Below are 20,473 nucleotides of genomic sequence, written 5' to 3'. Positions count from 1 at the left end.
CTGCCCTCTGTCGGGTTCCAGGTTACATTCCCTGTGACTTGCCCCTTCTGTCCTGCATTGACGTACCGATAGCTCCCATCTCCGCCTCTGCAACCGTTGACGTCTTCACCCGTATCCCTGGGCAAAGGTTCATTATACAAACCACGTAGGTCTGTGTCATAAAAGTTAGGACAGAGATATTTGTGGAGGCTAAACTAGGATGCCCTCCGCTTTATAGAACGAAGACTAAATAGATAAGTCAGTATTAAAATATAGCGAAATAGTTCCGGCGGCGGCGACGCGCCATTGTCGTAGATTCTGCATGGGATATCTATGACTCGTCAATGGGTTTTATTACAATCATCGTAGATTTCTTTCGTGGCGCGGACTATAATATAGACTTGGAGTCTTTGCTAAGTTACTAGCGAATTGAAATGATAACGAAAAATTACAGTGACAGGGTTAAAAATATATGAGATTGATACGAGTATTAAAAAACCTCATCACCTAAACCTTAGAACCTTATCGATATTTAAGATAATTTACTAACATAGTTCTTAAGTTTGTTACTAACCAAATGAATCTAGTTGTTCGATAATATTTTTTTTTTTATTATCACCTTACTTCGCTTTTCGAAGTCGTTTGCAATTTGGTCAACCCCCCTGGTACCTATAACATTATATTTAGTTTCGTTTAGTATTACGTTTTTTTTCGTTTTTTATTTTTGGCGATTGGTTCTACACACACATACACACAGTTCTACACGCCCTATCTATGGAGTAATTAATATTGATTGGCAATTACTTACTCCAAATAATAAGAGTGAGAATATTAAAGAAATCAATGTTTGTTATAATTGACATCGCATTCAACTTGTTCATACCGAATTCGCCACGCGTCCACATCGAGCGAAGAAAGTGCTCGCGCAAGTTTATCGACACGTCATGGCCGACCACACGTGCACCGGCGCACGCGACGGCTGTTCGACACTCATGGATTGAGACGATGGTGAACTACAGATCAGTTTAAGACGGACAGGCACAAATCATTAAACGTAAACATGAATTAATTTTAAGATTTTAAATATATTTTTCACTCACACAGTTGGCTCGACCATTATAAACGGCGATAGATATGGCTTACCATCTATTACGCTGGTCTAACAGAAAGCACGGAAAGGTTCATCCATCGCAAGATGAACTTATTTAATTCTGAGTACCTTTTATATTGTCAAATAGCTTTTTAGGTGAATTGCTTTCTATGATCCTTTATAGGAGAGCCTAGTTCACTAAAGAGGTAATTGCACATCGTAGCTACCAATGTGTATAACACGACAACTGCTAACAGCGGCGCGACCAATCAGATGCGGTTACGCAACCCGTTGCATGCGACGCGCGACGTCGCAAATCGCAAACCGGTCGCAAAATGGAGCGTGCTCCAGTTGGTTTTAGTATTATAAGACTCATTCATTTACACTGCTTCTTGAATTACATACGTACATAACATGCACTCACGCAAAACTTATTTTGGAGTAGGTAGAGTCATGTAAGAACCATAATAGAAACTTTAGAGAACCGGAGAGGAAATATGGTTGGCCACCTGACATGATACGATTCATTTATAAAGAACATTATAGAAGGAAAAATTGAAGGAAAGAGAGGAAGGGGTAGACTTAGGGCTTAGTGCAGGCCGTGTCGTATCAGGGTGAAGGATTTAGCGGGAAGAAGAGAGGAATGGCGATTACTCCACCGACAAGAGCCCAGCTCTTTAATAACTCTCTCATTATTTATGAATATCTATTCACTTTTGGTATGATGAACTGTGTAATTAATGACAAGTTATCTACGAGCCTATCGTCTACAAGTGCATCAAGATAAGGTAGATGGCTTTCTTAAACGCATTCTTCCTTACAATACGAAGATTTAAGTTTATACCAGGTTTAAAATAAAGTCCGCGTGAGAAAGGAACTCCTACGGCCGCAGCGTTAGTGGTGTGAATTTTGCATAGAATTATTATGACTTGTCAATTAGTTCCACTCAAATCCGTGGACTTCTTTTGTGGCGCGGACTATATTTTCAACCTGGTATTATCTTTGTCAGAAACTCCCGCCTTCCTTTTTTTCCCTTAATGGTAATCTAGCAGAAAAGAAAATTGTTTAGATGACAACAGAAAAATTATTATGGTACATTTATGAGGACTAACATGTACCTACCCTAAGACTTTGTGTCGCGTTATCATAAATCGCCATTTTTAAGACATACATACATACATATATAAAATCACGCCTATTTCCCACCGGGATAAGTAGAGACTATAGAATTCCATTTGCTTCGATCCTGACATACTTCTCTTGCTTCCTCCACATTCATCAATCGCTTCATACACGCACGTCGTTTCAGAGTAGCCGGTTTTTTAAGACATACAATTCAAGTTTTGAAAAAATAATTTTTCTATTCTATTCTATTCTATACATGTTATATTAATGCACTTAAGGAAGATTATAATTTTTTTAATTAACGATCAAGGGAAATAAGATATGTCAAACAAGTAATAAAGTAGTATAAAAAGCTTGTCTACCACCGTGTTTAATTAATACAATTAATTGTCCTGAATAAATCACATATGACTTGACTGTTCTTTATTATATCGTGTTAATTAACGAGTTCATAGTTCATAGAAGCACTCAATTATTAGTAGTCGTGTTATACGCGTGCGTTACTAAACTTGTCAAGTTGTCGTTCACGTAACAACAAAAACCTGTATTGGAAAGCGAAATATTTTGCGTATTGTGTACGTTTTTACCCGACTGCGGCCAAGCAAAAAGGAAGGTTATGTGTTTGACCTCTATATTATGTATGTATATGTCGTGGCCAGATCGTAGAATTGATATTTTCACGATGTGTTTGACTATTTCATGAAATGGTCATATTTCAGAACTTTTCCATGTGTTGTTTATTTTGTGGGTCTGTGTATGTACTGCTGTTGATGCACCATATAAATATAAATAAATAATATATAAATAATAAATATAACATACATAACATACATAAATGGCCTATATACGTCCCACTGCTGGGAACAGGCCTCCTCTCAATCAACCGGAGAGGGTATGGAGCATACTCCACCACGCTGCTCCACTGCGGGTTGGTGGAGGTGTTTTTACGGCTAATAGCCGGGACCAACGGCTTAACGTGCCCTCCGAAGCACGGAATCAACTTACTTTTTCGGACAATCAGGTGATTCAAGCCTGAAAAGTCCTTACCAAACAAAGGACAGTCTCACAAAGTGATTTCGACAATGTCCCCATCGGGAATCGAACCCGGACCTCCAGATCGTGAGCCTAACGCTCTTACCACTAGACCACGGAGGCTGTTAATAATAAATATATAAATAAATAAAAATCTAATAATGTAATATGGACCAAATGTTACGACACAAAAGGAGTTCTCTCTAGTAACTATTGAAAACTCGTTGAGTCATCGGTATAATACATATCGTGCATCGACGGGCTAACCCCTAGAGATTCGAGATGAAATTGGATTGTCAGAGAACTGTCGAGCTTATCTACCTGTACAACTGACAGGTTCAGATTCAAACTCTCTCAGGATGCTATTAAATTTTTGAATACATACATAAGATTTTTGTTTTTATAGCACTTCCCATGCTTAGGGAAACTGACCAAGGGAAATTTTAAATCGTAAAAACATTGATTCGGACCGGACTTGAACCCGCAAAAATTCAAAAATAATTAATTAACGACGAGTGGCTTTATTTTCCCCCTACGTCGAGCGAGTTTTGACGTTAGTAGAGTTATAGTAAAAACTGTTGCTGCTTTCTTATACTTTTTAAGCGCGTCGCGCGTCGCGCGTCTATGGATTCGCTGCCATAATGCACAAACGTTGCGCCTCTATGCTGACGCGTTTGCGCTCCTCCCCCAGCAGAATCCTGAATGTGTTTTCAGACAGGTGGGACTCTTCTCTGTTAAACAGATGGATTTACGTTCACACTCACCTGAATAAATGAAACATGTGAAATTTTATATGGCATTAATTTAATTTAATACTAACACTAGGCTAACACTAACACACATTGTTACTAACACAATAATTAATGGAAGTAATTATTCCATAATAAATACATCTGAATTTGAATTAAGTTTGTTGTTTTTATATAAGTAGTACAGCGTTAGACCTATTGTACCCGGAATGAAATGGAAGCTATGATCAAGCTTACAAAGTTGACACTATTTCAAAACCATATTTCTACCTAGCTTCCTACAATACTGAAGATGAAAATCTTGAACTAACCTCAGGTTTTATTAAACATAATCCGTCTAAGACCGGATGAGCGCAGTCTTAGCCGGTGCAATCCGGTTCCTACCGGTTCTAGCTTCCATCTAAGGCCCTTTACATTCTGCGACTTTTTCCAACGATATTGTCACAAAATCAATGCAAGCGCATGGCAAATTTTGCGCGCATACGCAAGGCAAACGCGACACAACATCGCTTTTAGTACCGCTTGCATGTTTCTTTCTCCTCTAATCCCGTATATGCATCGCTACTTACGCACGATTACATCGATTCAAACACGACACTAATTGATACTACGCTGCAAACGCATATATGAATCGATCAAAATGTTTGTCAGAAATATAAGTAGATATATTACATTGCGAGCATGTGTTCGTACAAAATGTGTTGTTATAAAAATACAGAAGTGAGTATTATAGTATCAACATGGGTCTGGGGAGGCACTGCGACTAATAATACTCGTATTTATTTCGAGTATATCATTACTCTGTATTTTGAAATTAATATTTATTTAATATTACTAGTCCATTATATTACTCAGTAATAAAATTAATATTTATCATACTATATTTTAACAATATTATTTGCATTTATTTTATATGTTTATTGCGATTAATTTATAAAAACTTGCATGTTACTGGGAACCTTATTCAGAACTACTGACTTCAGGTGACTTTCCATTTATAAAATATTATTAAAAATATTCATTTTAATTTATCATTTATGGTGTAGCGATGCTATCGCGTTCCTAGCATAAACTGGGTACCCTTAAGACTGTTGTTTTAAATTTTGTACCCGATGAGAACTCTCAGCGCTCCCCATCTGTCCAGCCAAGTAGTTAACGCCATAAGAGCCAACTTAAAAAAAAAAAAACAACTGTCAAACGCGCGGTTGCATCAGTGCAAACAGTAGCACTGTATAAATAAATGTTTTAGTTCTAAGTAGTAACTACAGGATTCTTAAGCCTCTCGTGAAGATTCCCGGTATGGAATCCCGGATGTTGAATACCGGGACTATTACAGCCGATATGTTGAGGGAATCTCATTCAACTCGAGGAGTATTCGGACAGCAAGCGAATCTTATCTTTAACGATGTGGTATTAAGAAATAGACAATAACGAATTACTTTTTGTAAATATTTTTTGACTATTTTTTCATTTAAATTGTTCATTGATGTTTCATTTAAATTGACTTTACGGGCCCAGTCTCCGGTTGCAGAATTCAGAATTTGAATATTTTCACCCCTCTCGAGGAGCACCCCCGCTGACGTCACTATACCTGAAGTTGTTCTACTTTACGATTCCAAACATTCGGTAAAGAAAGAAGTAAAAGTAAACTTAATGCTTGCGAAATACAGAATAGATTTCTCGCGGTCCCGTTCGTACTCTGGCCAGTCCCTCCGACAAGCGTTCAAGTAGTCACGTCATCTTTTTTGAAGAAAAATGGAAGGAGGAAGAGGAGGCCTTTGCCCAGTAGTGGGATCTTGTAGGTTAGATTATATAGAATAGATCTTTTTAGAATTACCTAGTACCGTTTTCTGTAGAGCAATTACACCAAAAAGACCTTCAGTGCTCTGCGCGTTCAATATAACAACGCCTTCAGGGGGTTGTTGGTTAAATGAATTCATTCGATTGGACTTTTTCGGCTTTGAAATAGACTACTCTGGCCGCCATCCCACTCACGTCAGACAGAGTACTGCAGGGCAGAAGGCAAGAAATGCCCTATTTTTCACTAAAAAAAAGTAAATTAGATTAGTGATGAATGAATAAATGACTTGTTTCTTCTCTTCTGTTATTTTCGCACATAAACCGCATAAATGGTGATAATTTAGTTGACCCCTCCTCGTATTTTGGAAGGGTCGTGAATTTACATAGAAATAGAATAGTGCGGGCCCAGATTTAAGTATGACAAATAATCAGTATGCGACGTCTGTGTCCATTAATCTTTTTAGAAAACTATCTCTGACCCTAAATGACTGTATTTTTTATTACAAAGAATTGTTTAATATTTGTTATGTCTTTGTTTCAGGTAATACTCGTAAAGTTTTGTTATGGAATTATATCGAACCCGGCACCTTTGGCGTGATGGTCAAGAGGTAACGGAATAAACAAACAGTATTAACCTCTCATTTGCTGAAATAAGAGGCACAATAATTGTTATATTGTGTCTGGCCCTGATCAGTGTTTCCCGCATTCGAAGGGTTAATACCTACGTAAGTACGTTACGCGCCTATTTCATGAGACTATCTTATTACATGAGACATTTTTTTTTAATCTGGCATACCTACTTCTTTTGCTTATTTTACTACACATTCAATCTTTTGCCTATTGCTTACCGGGATAAGGAGCTACTATTACTACTACTACTGGTAAGGACTATGTAAATAACATAACATAACATTAATAGCCTATATACGTCCCACTGCTGGGCACAGGCCTCCCCTCAATCAACCGGAGGGGGTACGGAGCATATTCCACCACGCTGCTCCAATGCAGGTTGCTATGTAAATAAGTAATTAATAATAATTTAGTAAATCATTACTAATAGTTTATCAGAGCCGAACGTAACCATGTGCTAACATCCAAAATAGCTGACGCATAAATATATTTTATATCCATACTATTCCGAGACCGGATACATTGCTCATAAATGTTCATTGATTCAATAACATTATACCTGACGAAATCGAAGATTATTAATAGAAACGTTATGGATATTCTTGTGTCATTTGAATGAGTATGATGATCCGTGCATTGGAACTGTTCATCATCATCAGCCTTACGACGCCCACTGCTGGGCATAGGCCTCCCCCAAGGATCTCCACGACGACCGGTCCTGCGCTGCCCGCATCCAGCGGCTTCCCGCGACCTTCACCAGATCGTCGGTCCACCTTGTAGCGGGCCTACCCACTGAGCGTCGTCCGACACGTGGTCGCCATTCAAGAACCTTTCCGCCCCATCGGCCATCGGTTCTCCTCGCTATGTGTCCTGCCCACTGCCACTTCAGCTTTGCAATTCTCCGAGCTATGTCGGTGACTTTAGTTCTCCTGCGGATCTCCTCATTTCTGATTCGATCGAGCAGGGAAATACCGAGCATAGCTCTCTCCATTGCCCGCTGAGCGACACCGAGCCTCCTCACGAGACCCATAGTAAGCGGCCACGTCTCACTGCCGTAGGTCATCACTGGCAACACGCACTGGTCAAAGACTTTCGTCTTGAGACACTGAGGTATTTTGGACGAGAAGATATTCCGCAGCTTCCCGCTGCCCATCCGAGTTGGATCCGACGAGAGATCTCTTTCTCGAAGTTGGACTTACCTAACTGGATTATTTGTCCTAGGTAAATGTACTGGTCTACAACTTCGAGTGTAACGTTCCCAACCTGAACTGGAGTGGGTGCGACATGGTCGTTGGACATAATTTTTGTCTTTGCCATGTCCATGCTAAGACCCACTCGTTGGGATGCGTTACTGAGATGCTCGAGCATGGTGTTCAGAACTGGAACTTGGAACTGTTATAGATTGTAAATGATTAATGTGACATGGTACCAAATTGTATACATATTAATGCTCGTGACCGTACCTTATTCTCATAGCCCGTCTTCCCACGCATCCTAGTCAGTCTCATCCTATCCTCCGAGCGGTTCACAACTGTCTGTTTCTAATTTCCATTTCTAAATTTAAATTGTTTTCCATTTCTAAATTTAACGTAAAATATAGTTTTTTTCTAGTTTAATTTAAAATAGTTTCTTTTTAAATCCACAATCTCGAAACCCGTATAGCAAAACGCATGTAAGCAGTCCCGGCTATTATTTACTTAAGTAAGTGTGTTCCAAGAGCCATTTCAGGGGCCTTTGGCGACGCAATAAGTCGTTAAGCCGGTTGCTGCCCTAACAACCCACAATAGAATTTCATGAATAAAAACAGATACAAGTTCTGTCATTTTCTGATAAGATGAAAAGAAAGGGGAAGGGTGATTTAGAGCTATTAAATTAAATAAAACTTCTTTGGATTCTGCAGTAATTGTTGTCTGTTTCTCAAATTACATTTCTACTAAGTGAAAAAAAAATTGCTTTCAATTCATATCCATTCCAGTCATATCATTGAAGAGCTAAGGTATTATTTAGAGAAGTTTTGATATTCAAGTAAGTACCTCCACGTATACCGTACATAAAATTCAAAAGTAGTAACTCAAAAAATGGAAAATTTGACAGTTCATAGTTTAGTAGGAAAGCTAACGAGTTTTCTGAACTCATAACTATTTTCGTATTACTTCAAAACATATACAGTCTTACTATTATGACATGGAAAATAATTGCTTGTTGTATGTTTTTTTATTTTTTTTACTTAAGATGGGTTTTCTCTTGACTTCGTTCTTCCAAGAGGAGAAGAAGAGATCGACGATAGAACGAGCTTACCCAGAGTATACCATTGTACACCATAACTAGAAACACCTATTTTTAAGTTGTTACAGTTGAATAGTCTAACAGACTGAGGTGTGGATACTTAGTTAAACATGTGATGGATTAACCTCTGACTACCCCGATTGGAATATAGTCGTGAGCGATATCTAACAATTACATTGAGACATTACATTCACTAAACTTGTAAACGTCACGCTAAATCAAGTTTTAAGCCGACAGTGTCCACTTGTGTAAGACTATGCAAAACCTCATAGATACCAGTTATTGTACCAACTGGACACATAAATCAGAGTTTAACTTACCAAAGCGAATAGTGTTGCCAGTTTGCCAGCAGTCCCAATATTAGCGGGACAAGTCTAAACCCCGTCTTACGGTTCCACGGCAGCTGAGCGAAACGCCAAATATCCCGATTTAGCCAATAGGCCAGATGTATCGGTCAAAAAATAAATTATAATTACTAATTTTGAAATAGAAGCCCTTCTAAAATGATTGAAATTCCATCTCATTTTGATAGATAGATAGATAGATCGTTTATTTGCACGAACACAGTACAATGGTCTTAATAAGTAATATGTATGTCCTTAGTGTATTCAGCCTGCTTGCAGGCGTGCAAATATTAATTTACAATAAAAAGTATAAGTAATACAAATTTAGCTTGAAACAATTGGCGATTGCACTCAAAACATAAAACTTGCTAAAATTGCTTTTTGACTTATTTTCTTTTTCTTCGAATTTTGAATGAGGAACACGTTCATTGATGACGTCATGTGTGTGTATTTATTTATACTCGTTTTGACGTTTCGTGAAAAGTACTTCATTTTGTCCCGTCTAAGACCCCATGTCGGAATTTTACCTCTATGTCCTAACGGCCTCCGTGGTCCAGTGGTTGAAAGTTGTGCTCATGATCCAGCGGTCCCGGGTTCGAATCCCGGTGGGGACAAATCACAAAAATCAGTTTGTGATCCCTAGTTCGGTTAGGACATTACATGCTGATCACCTGACTGTCCAAAAAGTAAGATGATCCGGGCTTTAGAAGGCACGTTAAGCCGTTGATCCCGGTTATTACTTACTGATGTAAGTTAGTAATCGTTATATGAGTCATGTCAGGGGCCTATGGCGGCTCAATAATAACCCTGACACCAGGTTTGATAGGGTTGGTAATCCACCTCACAATCTACACGATAGAAGAAGAAGGAGACCTTTATGTCCCGCGTTCCGTCCCATCAGACTTCGCAGCTCTATTTAACTAACTAGGGCTCAGCTGTTCAGTTAGTTAGGAATAGGAACTAACTTCAAGTTAAATTAATCGTTCGCCTCTATTTCTGGCTTCTTACAAACAAGGTAACTAAACTGTTGTTCTAGTCGAACCTAATTTGTTGAACTTGTGTAATCATTTGGTGAAAATCGATGAAATATTGTAACAGGAATTTGATTATGTAAAACAAACCACTTCTAACAAGGTCTGTAAACGAATAGAAAGTAGGTGAATTAGAAGTATTAATTACGAAGTATTAATCGAGAATTTTGTTGGACTTCAAACATTGTTACATTATTATTTTGACCAAATTGGAGATTTCTTTAGAAAAGGTTCAGTAAGGAGTAGTAGTGTCAGACAGAGCATATACGTGCGTCTGAGCCCTACGACATTGTCTTGGGATCAGAGGTTGCTCCAAATTATTACCGTCCTGTTGTTTACGAATTTGTTGACCAACATGCTTCATACGTTATACGGATCAGTCAAGCAACTATGAGCGTTTGTTTTCTAGTTGCCAGGGAGATTACAATTGTCATTTTCAACGAGTTTCATTTTGTTGAAAGCAAGTTAGTTAATCTTTTAGAAACGTGTATAGTTGTACCCATCATTCCAGAGGTTGCGGAGGTGAGTTGTGTGTTCTCCATCGACTCTTCAAGGGTAAATTTTACAATGTTTGTATTCTCATACAACCACGTTTACAATAGCAAACGGTTGACCCCCTTCTACCCCGACAATATCCCATTCAAAACTTCAACAAGTGTCACACAACTGACAAAGGGGTTACCTTCCAATAAGAAATAAAGTCTGGCTCAGTGGTTCCCAAACACTTTCCCTAGTTTCCAGTCAAAGAAAGATATTACACTCGCATACCTCTTAAATCGAAATTAAAAAAATAGAACAATGACCCCGATTCCTGCAGACACCTCCTAATTTTATTTTAAGTTATACCCGTCCTTTTCTTATCCGCCGAAAAGGAAAGGGATGGATGATTGTCAAAAAGTTAATTTTAAAATGAATTTGTAGATGTTGTTTCAGATTTCTGCTTAAAATTGTCGTGTATTCCATAAATTTTATGCCTGTCGATTACCCGTCCCTTTCTTTTTCTAGGAATAAGAAAATGACAGGTATAACTTAAAATAAAATTAGATAGCGTCTGCAGGAATTAGCACCAATGCCAGAATCGTTCCGTTGATTTCAATTGGAGTGGACTACTTAATCGTCCAGATTTCTTATTTATTAATTTATTGCGCATCATATGATAACACATTTTGATAAAAAGAAAGATAAAAGGCTCTATTGTACTAATTTCTTGATTCACTAGGTTTACTAAATTCGTCGAATCTTGCTAAAATTACTCATACCAATTCGTACATTCCGACGCTCCGTCCATACCGATTCCGCTTAAGTGGACGCGCAGCTTAAGCTTAGGTTTGAAATTCCACGTACCCCAACCCGGATTACCCCTAGGGGTACTCGTACCTCTAATTGGGAACCACTGGTGCAGCTAGAATAAAGCCCTAGGTTATTGTATAACTGGCTGGAAACCAAATAATAATTGCGGCCGTGTTCAAACGAGCAGAGTTATGCAATGTACTAGAATGGGTCGGGGTCTAATTCGAGCGGTTTAACACGTAAAGGATTCATGGACGTTAATATACGTGGTGATTTAAAGTAAGATCATGTTTCTGAATGAAGGTATCAATAGTTATTGGACAGGAAATAAAATAAAAGATAATGGCCCCGATTCCTGCAGACACCTCTTAATTTTACTTTAAGTTAAACCTGTCTTTTTCTTTTCTATTCATTTTCTTATCCGCCGAAAAGGAAAGGGACGGATGATTGACAGCTCTTAATTTTAGGAAGAATGAGTAAATGAACGAATAACCCGGGTGAATCAAAAGGTATCTCGCTGGTATGCAAACCGTTTGACGTGTGCTGTCAACATAATTCTGTCGGGTTATTGGCCAATGCAAAATTTTTAAACGGTTGTTTTAGATTTGTGCTTAAAATTGACGTGTGTTCCATAAATTTTATGCTTGTTGATTAACCGTCCCTTTCCTTTTATACGGATAAAAAAATGACAGATATGACTTACAATAAAATTAGATAGTCTTTACAGGAATTAGCACCATTATCTGGATAAAACCCTGAGCGGTGGACGCGGATCGTCACGCATTGAGTGCCTCATGACTTGCACAGGATCGGGAAAAATGAAATGAGTAGGCGGAGGATTTTGCTCAGCGATAAGACCGCCATTTGCCATGAACCTAGTTAAGTCTCTTTTGTAACTATTTTCTTTTATTTTGGTGCAATAAAGTATATTTGTATATACTCTGAACTGGTGTGCGTGTATGAAACGATTGATGAATGTGGAGGAAGCAAGAGAAGTATGTCGGGATCGAAGCAAATGGAATTACATAGTGTCTGCTTACTTCGGTAGGAAATAGGCGTGTACTTGTATTTGTGGGATCCTGTAGCCTAGATTAGATTAGATACGGTTAAAATACAGTCACGAATCAACAAAAGTCAAATCGTAGCCAGTATGGCTAACGTACGCAAAGTGATAAAAAATTGTCACAGTCATTTTATCGATTCTGACGTTATAATTATGTCGCTTTGTCGATTGGTGCTAATATATGAACCCAAATAAGTCATGTCCTTCTGTCAAAATATAGAATAAAATCACGTGGGCCGCATGTTAGGGAAAAAACATACTTATCGATTTCGACAAAATGTATTGCATCTCCCTATCCATCCACAGGGAAGGCCCGTGCCCCAGCAGTGGGGACGTTAATGGGCTGGTGATGATGATGATGTATTGCACCGATCGATAATTTTATCACGTTGCGCATGTCTTGCCTTGCAGATCCTGAAGTTTTCGCTCCAAATTGTCTTCTGCCTATTTATGGCACTGCCCACCCCTTAGGGAGATTACTGGTGTGAATGTATGTTATGGTCTAAATAAACATTACCACGGTCTCTCGCAGTGGCATTGCACCCAGACTGGAAAGCTTGCAGGACAGGAAACAGTATTTTGCCACGTGGGTAGATGTCGTGGGATTATCTACTGCGAATAACTGGTACACCACGGTAATTGACGCAGCTCAACGTTGAGACACCGGCCGACCTCGAATCAGGATTTGAAGTATTTTTTCTTCTCTTATATAATAAAAAATACTTCAAAAAAGAATGAAAATAAACAAGCAATACATATAAATTTAAATCTATAAACACTTTTTTCGTAGTTTGTAATTGTGTAAGGTAGTGAACATATCGCTAGAACTGATGGTAGAACCTCTAGGCCAGGAAGACCAAAATGGAGAGTCAGCGCAAATAAACGCAGAAGCGGCATTTTAATGACATTCTCCTAGTATTGTCCCGTTTTACACAGGGTCCGCTTACCTAACCTGAAGATTCGGTGTTTACAGACAGGTCCGGTTTTTACGCGACTGTCTGTCTGACCTTCCAACCCGCGAAGGGAAAACCAGCCTAACACAGGTTAGGTCACATATCTCCGAAAATGCATCTCTCGGGAATGTGGGTTTCCTCACGAGGTTTTCCTTCACCGCTGAACACGTGATAATCATTTATGATCCAAACATGGATTCAAAAACAAATTCGACAATCATTGGTTTAGGCATGTGCTGGATTCGAACCTGCGACCTCAAAGTGAGAGGCAAGCGTTCTACCAACTGGGCTTCCACGGCTCTTGTACTAATATAAATATAAACAGGAAAAATGAAAATACTTCAATAAATTCAATTCAGTTCAAATACCTATACCTACTTTATACACCAAAAAAAGTTACAAAAGCGACTTAACAACAGGTACATCGCACCCTTCGTGGAAAAACGCAGTAAGTTGATTTTATCAACTTTTCAGGAGCTAAAAAAAACTGTCCTACTAATTAGTTATAAGTCCTGGAAATAACCTTCAAAGAGAAAATAATAGCAAAAAGTAGCCCGGATTGACCCACATTTATTAATTTTTAATTAATTGTGTATATTTGAAAAAAAATTAAAAAAACACGGTTGCGTAGATATTCCACGTAACTATAATCAAACGTTCCGTTGTAAGTACAGACACTGCTTTATTATTACGTAGTGCAAACAACATTGACAGTTGTAACTTTACCTACAACGTTGTTCACCTTCCGATTTCATCTTACTCGGATGTTGTAAGTATTAGTTACTTCGTTCTTACACGAAAAATTTTAACAAAATGTTTTGCGTAAGTTGAGAAACCTATTTGTTCCACGTGAAAGTAAATGATCTTTGATAGTGTAACTATATAAATTGCTTTTTTAATAAGGAAATATCTCAAAATAATTGTATGTATCTTTAAATACTTGTTTGTTGCAGGGGTTAGTCTAGAATGTAGAAGTATGTATGCTCATACATTATACAGGGTAGCCCAGAACTTCAAGTTCAAAATGAAAAATTAGATAGAGTGGCTCATTAGCTACTAGAAACACCCTCATGTATGTTCAGCCATTATTTATAGTTTAGGAGATATGACCTATTTTGTACCTTTTTCTAGATTTTCTACCTTACTTCAGAAATAATCATTTTGTCGCTATCCCGTTCTTAATAATTATTTTATTTTACTTCACAACTATGTCTAAAGATATATACCGCTAGGTAAAAAAATAAAAACAGTCAAATCAAAGACAAAAAAAAAGTTATTGGAAGTCAAAGTGAGAATTGGACCAAAATTGTCACAGTTGTTAAAACTTCGCCGAAGAATAATTAACACATGAGATTGGCATGGACGCTGAAAGTAGGTATCTCTAAAAAACTGCTCCATTTAATAGCCTTTTAGACACATCAAAAAAAAGTACCTTTAATAGAAGCAATAAACTAAATAATTAGACCTCAAAGATTGCAAGATAGACAGATTTGAAGGAAAAATTTACATTCTCATACAATGTAGGTAGCTGCTTCTTTCTAACGTTGTTCTATAACAACCTTTAACTACCTTTGTGCTCAAAGACACATTTTCAATAAAAAAAATCACGCTCATAATCGCTAACAGGGTAGACATAGCAACAGTCTGAAGACAAAACTTGCAGTCACTTTTGGTATTCATATTGTAATGAAGGAAAAAGTTATCCCCAAACACTGTTGGTGATTCATACTATAAGATGCTAAAATAAAATCTGTCTGTCTTGCAATCTTTGAGGGCTAATTACTTAGTTTTATGCCCCTAATAAGGGTACTTTTTTGGATGTGTCTAAAAGCCTATTAAATGGAGCAGTTTTTAAAAACACTTTCAGGGTTCATGAAAATCTCATGTGTTTATTATTCTTCGGCGAAGACTTACAACTGTAACAATTTTAGACGAATTCTCACTTTGACTTCCAACTTCCAATGACTTTTTTATCTTTCATTCGATTGTTTTTATTTTTTCACCTAGCGATACACATACTTAGGCATAGTTATGAAGCAAAATAATTAGAAATTAGAAAGAAAAAATTAGAATTATTAAGAAAGGGATAGCGACAAAATGATGATTTCTGAAGTAAGATAGAAAATCAAGAAAAAGGTGTAAAATGGGTCATATCTCCTAAACCGTAAATAATCGCTGAACATACACGGGGTAGTTTCTGGTAGCTAATGAGCCCCTCTATCAAATTTTTCATTTTGAACGTGAACTTTTGGGCCTATATTGAAACAAATAAAATCAGTGTTAAATTAAGTGTTTATTCTAATTTGTATTAAAAAAAAAATATTTATTTACTAGCTGTGCCGAAAGCCGTTTGACCCGCATGGGTTTTTAGTTTTCAGGGAGTTATTTCTATTTGTAATTAAAATCCAACTTTTAATTTTAAAACGTTTATTAATTAATACATGCATAATCACAATATATATTAATACGGTATGGCACTTGCCTTTATTAGAAAAACCTTCATTTTCAGTTATTACAGTTAGTCATTAAGTGTTTTCTTGAACATTTTGCTCCTTTCCGATCACCCCCTCTTTGCTTTTCGGTAGAACCTGCAAATGACAAAATATAAAAAACTATTAAGTATGATAATAAATTACTAAAAAGAAAAACAACCATTAATACCTTATATAGTAAGCTTAGAGATGAGCCAATTTTCCAACGTATCCGAAAAAATGTATGTGATTGACATAAGGTCTGTCACTGTCGTTTTACGTACTTAATCGTTTGCAACTTGGCTAAAACCCCATAAAAGCCAGTTGGTTTGCATAGGAGATAACTCTAGAAAAAAACTACATTAAGCAAATTAAAAATATATCTGTGGTTGTTATGATAAGAGGAAAATGACAGAATAATTATACCATAAATACACAGGCACTGACTATTTCAGAGAAACTTTACCACGCGCCGCTTCCAGGTTAGTAGGTAAATACCTATATCAATCTAGAATACAAATACTGAAAGGATATTTCGGCATACAAAACATGGAACGTTTTCAGCTGCTTAGCTTCCCGGCCAAGTCGTAAATCAGAAATGGTACTAATATTATTTTTTTTGCCCAAAAGTAAGATGATCTGTGCGTCGGAGGGCACGTTAGGCAGTCGGTTGCGGCTTAATTAAGTATGCAGGTATGTCGTCGTTACATGAGGCATGTCATGGACCTATAGCGGCTCAGTAGTAACCCTGATACCAGGGTTGATGAGGTCAGTCAATTATTGTCTCAACCCACACGAGAGAAGAACTTTAGTAGGATACGGATAGGTACATACGAACCTTCAAGAGAATGTGTCTCATGTTGACTACGACGAGAAGATATCCCATAGTTTCTTGAAATATTTTTGCATTTCTGGTCATTCTTCCACTGGGTTGTACTGGATTGGGTTGCAGTATTAGTGGAATCTGTTAATTGTAACATAATGGTTTAAATACATTGTTTGTAGGTAGGTACATAATAGACGTTAAGCAATAAAAAGGACCCATTACCAAATCACCCTAAAAATTAGACACAAACCTAGATATTTTATCGTTATTTAGGTATTAAATAGAAGGTTAGTACCAATGCGTTAATAATAAAATGTATATCAAACTCAAGCGCACAAATAACAACAAAATCAAGGGTGTTTTTGCAAAAGTTAACTTATATACCTAGGTAGATAATTCACAACCAAGACGAAATACTACAGTTGATCACGTAACAGTTTTTTGTTCAAATATCTTTATTTTATTCATATACCAGGTGATAGCGAATGTACAAAAACGGCACACCCCAATTTAAATAGGTAGTTAGTTTATAGATTAAAAGCACCGAATAGGCACATAGGCATGCTTAGTTTACTTTAATAATTAGTACAGAGCAGTGCAATCATCATCACGCATTAACCAAACCAACTTACGTCAAGTAGGTCGTCAGGTAGGTAGGTAGGTAGGGTAGGTAGGTAGGTAGGATCTGCTTCTGTGTAAACCTTACAAAACAAAATATTTATAATATTATTAGTCTAATAAATAGTAATATACTAAGTAGGTAAGGTAGTAGGTACCTAAAATCTAGCTAGTCTATTAAAATTTATAAGTAAATAACTCACCATCTTCGATTTTGTCCAAGTTGAGCATACGTATAATCCTTGGGTTTTTTACTTCCAAACAAAATGCACGCTTCGAGTAGCCACCATGAACAAATTAAATAGAGAGATAATTATTACATCTATCCAACATTCGTCAATCATGACTTTTTATTCTAACAAAAATCGACCTTATTATTACTACAATGCGATCGTTATTTGTAGGGCCGTATGCTGACTGACGGAATACCGAGGTAAAACTACGATCACAAATAGACAATCAGCTTTCACTCTACAAATAACGATCACAGTGCAATAATAATAAGGTCGTTTTTTATAAACTTCGTCGGCAATAATTTTGTCTATGGGTGATCTTGGTTTTACCGTGGTAAAACCACAATCAGCATACGACCCTACAAATAACGATCACAGTACAGTAATAATAAGGTCGATTTTTGGTTGAATTAAAAGTCGAGATTGACGAAAAATTGGTGGATAGATGTAATACCTCTCTAATATCTTTCTAATACCTCTCTTTGAGTGTGCAGCCCGCCGCCGCTGGCACGGCGTAAGTACAGTAACCAAATAAAACATAGGGATTTACGCTAGTGATAAGTAAGTATATTTACTTAGGACATTAATAAGTAGTCTATATTTGCAGGTAAGTAATTAGAATAACACGACAAATGATTCAAATTATTGTCTTTAAAAGAGTTGTATTCATATTTACGAAGAGTATAGTGTAAAATATATCATCGAAAAATGAAGATAAATGAAATAACGTAATAGTAATATCAAACCTTGCTTGGAAAAAACTACGTGATTATATTTACACCAAACCGTGACACTAAAAGATTCGCAGAATAGGCAAGTAGCTGGAGTTACAACAAATAGTAACGCTAAAACATTCGTGGAATAACGAAGTAACTAGACGTACAACCACTGTCGTGTCGTATAATGTCGTGAAACATGTCAGTACGTTAACTTACGACTCGACTATCCTAAAAAACTTTCGTGTAAAATCGAAGTAAGTGTTATTATGACTTTACTATATGGGAAAATACCAAAAAAAAATCACGTATTTATACTTACTTTCTTATTATGGGGGAAAAATATTTTTATCAATGTTGCACAATTTCATTGTTTTTGTAATAATTTCTTCATTTTTACTGATATCTTAATGAAAATTTGTGAGAAGGTGTATTCGTGTACGCTGAATTGAATGGTGCAATAAAAAAAAAATGTCGCTAGTCCACTTATTGCGTTTTTCCACGGGGGGTGCGACATGCCAAATGGCGGCCTTCAAAAACTAGGGGACCGAAATTTGCGAGACAAGAGATAAAACTTAGCTCAGTAGCAAGTAAAAGTTTTCCTAATCTGTGGTAAGACTAAGAAGAAAGGCTCTGTTAGTGAGCATTTGTATAAATTTTTGCAAAGGTCAATCGTTCGGGGTTCACACAATAGAGCGAGTAAAAAGTTTTTAATTACTCATTTTTTTTAACGCAGTGTTGTGTTTCGGATTCGATGAATTCATTTGACACCCAGCCTGGACTTTTGACGTTCTGTCAGTGACCAGGTCTGGAGAGGAAGGGGAGGCCTGTGCCCAGCAGTGGGCTAGATTAGATTTTTTTTTTAAATGAATTGAGCCTTTTTGGCGTGTTTGCCTTGAGTAGCTAGGCTTATTAACAGAAATACAAAAGATAGAACAAGTGGCTGTGTCTTTTCTAAAGCAAGTATAATTATTCTCATGTTTTTAGACGTGACGTGTTAGACGTGTGGTACATAAAAGAGTTTTCTACCCTTTGAATCTTTGCACATGTTCGATAAAGAATTTTTCCATATAAATGAAGCACACGAGTATATTAAGTCAGTTTCGAACTACAAAGAATATTCTCGCGTTTATGAAAAAAGAACTATTTTCCAATAAAATATACGTGTTAAGCGTGCTCGAGGAATATGGAAATGTTCAAAGACAAAAAAGTATAACTTAAAAATACGTGTTTGTAACGTAGCTTGAAGTATGCCTATTTCTACAATAATAAAGGTATAATGGTGCTAATTCCTGTAAATACCATCTAATTTTATTTTAAGTTATATCTGTCATTTTCTTATCCGCCGAAAAGGAAAGGGACGGGTAATCGACAAGCATAAAATTTATGGAACACACGTCAATTTTAAGCACAAATCTAAAACAACTGTCTAAAAATTTTACATCAGTCAATAACCCGACATAGTTAAGTAGACAGCACGTCAAACGGATTGCATACCAGCGACGTACCTTTTTGATTCGCCCGGGTTATTCATTCATTTACTCATTCTTCCTAAAATTAAGAGCTGCTGAATCATCCGTCCCTTTCCTTTTCGACGAATATGAAAATGACAGGTATAACTTAAAATAAAATTAGACGGTGTCTGCAGGAATCGGGGCCAATATTCCTGTTTATTTACATTTATCGTGGAAAATATCGAGAGATGAAAGAGAAAAATAATTTCTCTTTTGTGCTCTATTTACATCGCACTAACTGAGAATAAAGGAGGAAATTGTTATGAAATGGTATGAAAACGAATACTTTTTCTATTTAACTTTAATAAACCGCCTGTGCTGGTTTTTTTTCGTAGCCATATGTACTATGAGGGTATATTGAGAGTGAGTTTTATATTGAATTATAATCACAATCACCACAGGGTATTAGTAGTACAGTATAGAATTGAAAATGAATTTTGCAACGGCAAATTCCACTTGATATTAACTCAGAATCATGGTCTAAATCAACCGCCTCGGTACTCGTTACGATGTCACTAACACCCTGTATCATACTTAAGCTGTGCTATCATAGAGCAGATAAGTCCGATTTTCGTTATGCGTTTTGTTAATTTGAAATTTCGAATGCCATTCAGTGGCATTATGCGTTGAATTCTTCTGATGATGTAATCAGAATTTCTCAAATTAACATAACAAAAATTTACCTTATCCATTCTGTAATAGTGATTATAATAAGATACAAAA

General features: G+C 36.9%; 1 protein-coding gene and 1 long non-coding RNA gene across 3 annotated transcripts in view; one reads left to right on the top strand and one right to left on the bottom strand.

Annotated features, from left to right (window-relative positions):
• The window catches only part of LOC126375645 (brain tumor protein), a 626,498-nt gene that overhangs the window by 98,470 nt on the left and 507,555 nt on the right, over window positions 1–20,473 (top strand). The window lies entirely within an intron of this gene.
• On the bottom strand, window positions 15,837–18,699 carry LOC126375755 (uncharacterized). 2 transcript variants are annotated; one of them, XR_007567640.1, is made up of 4 exons: window positions 18,559–18,699; window positions 17,302–17,370; window positions 16,682–16,807; window positions 15,837–15,960 (listed from the first exon to the last, which is right to left on the bottom strand). It is a non-coding gene; the product is annotated as an uncharacterized LOC126375755 (long non-coding RNA). The 2 variants fall into 2 exon arrangements; XR_007567641.1 differs by lacking the exon at window positions 18,559–18,699 and adding an exon at window positions 17,491–17,712.

Source organism: Pectinophora gossypiella, chromosome 19, assembly GCF_024362695.1.
Source record: "Pectinophora gossypiella chromosome 19, ilPecGoss1.1, whole genome shotgun sequence".
Classification (NCBI taxonomy): Eukaryota; Metazoa; Arthropoda; class Insecta; order Lepidoptera; family Gelechiidae; genus Pectinophora; species Pectinophora gossypiella.
The sequence above is the reverse complement of the archived record's forward strand: the minus strand, read 5'-3'. Positions and strand labels throughout refer to the sequence as shown.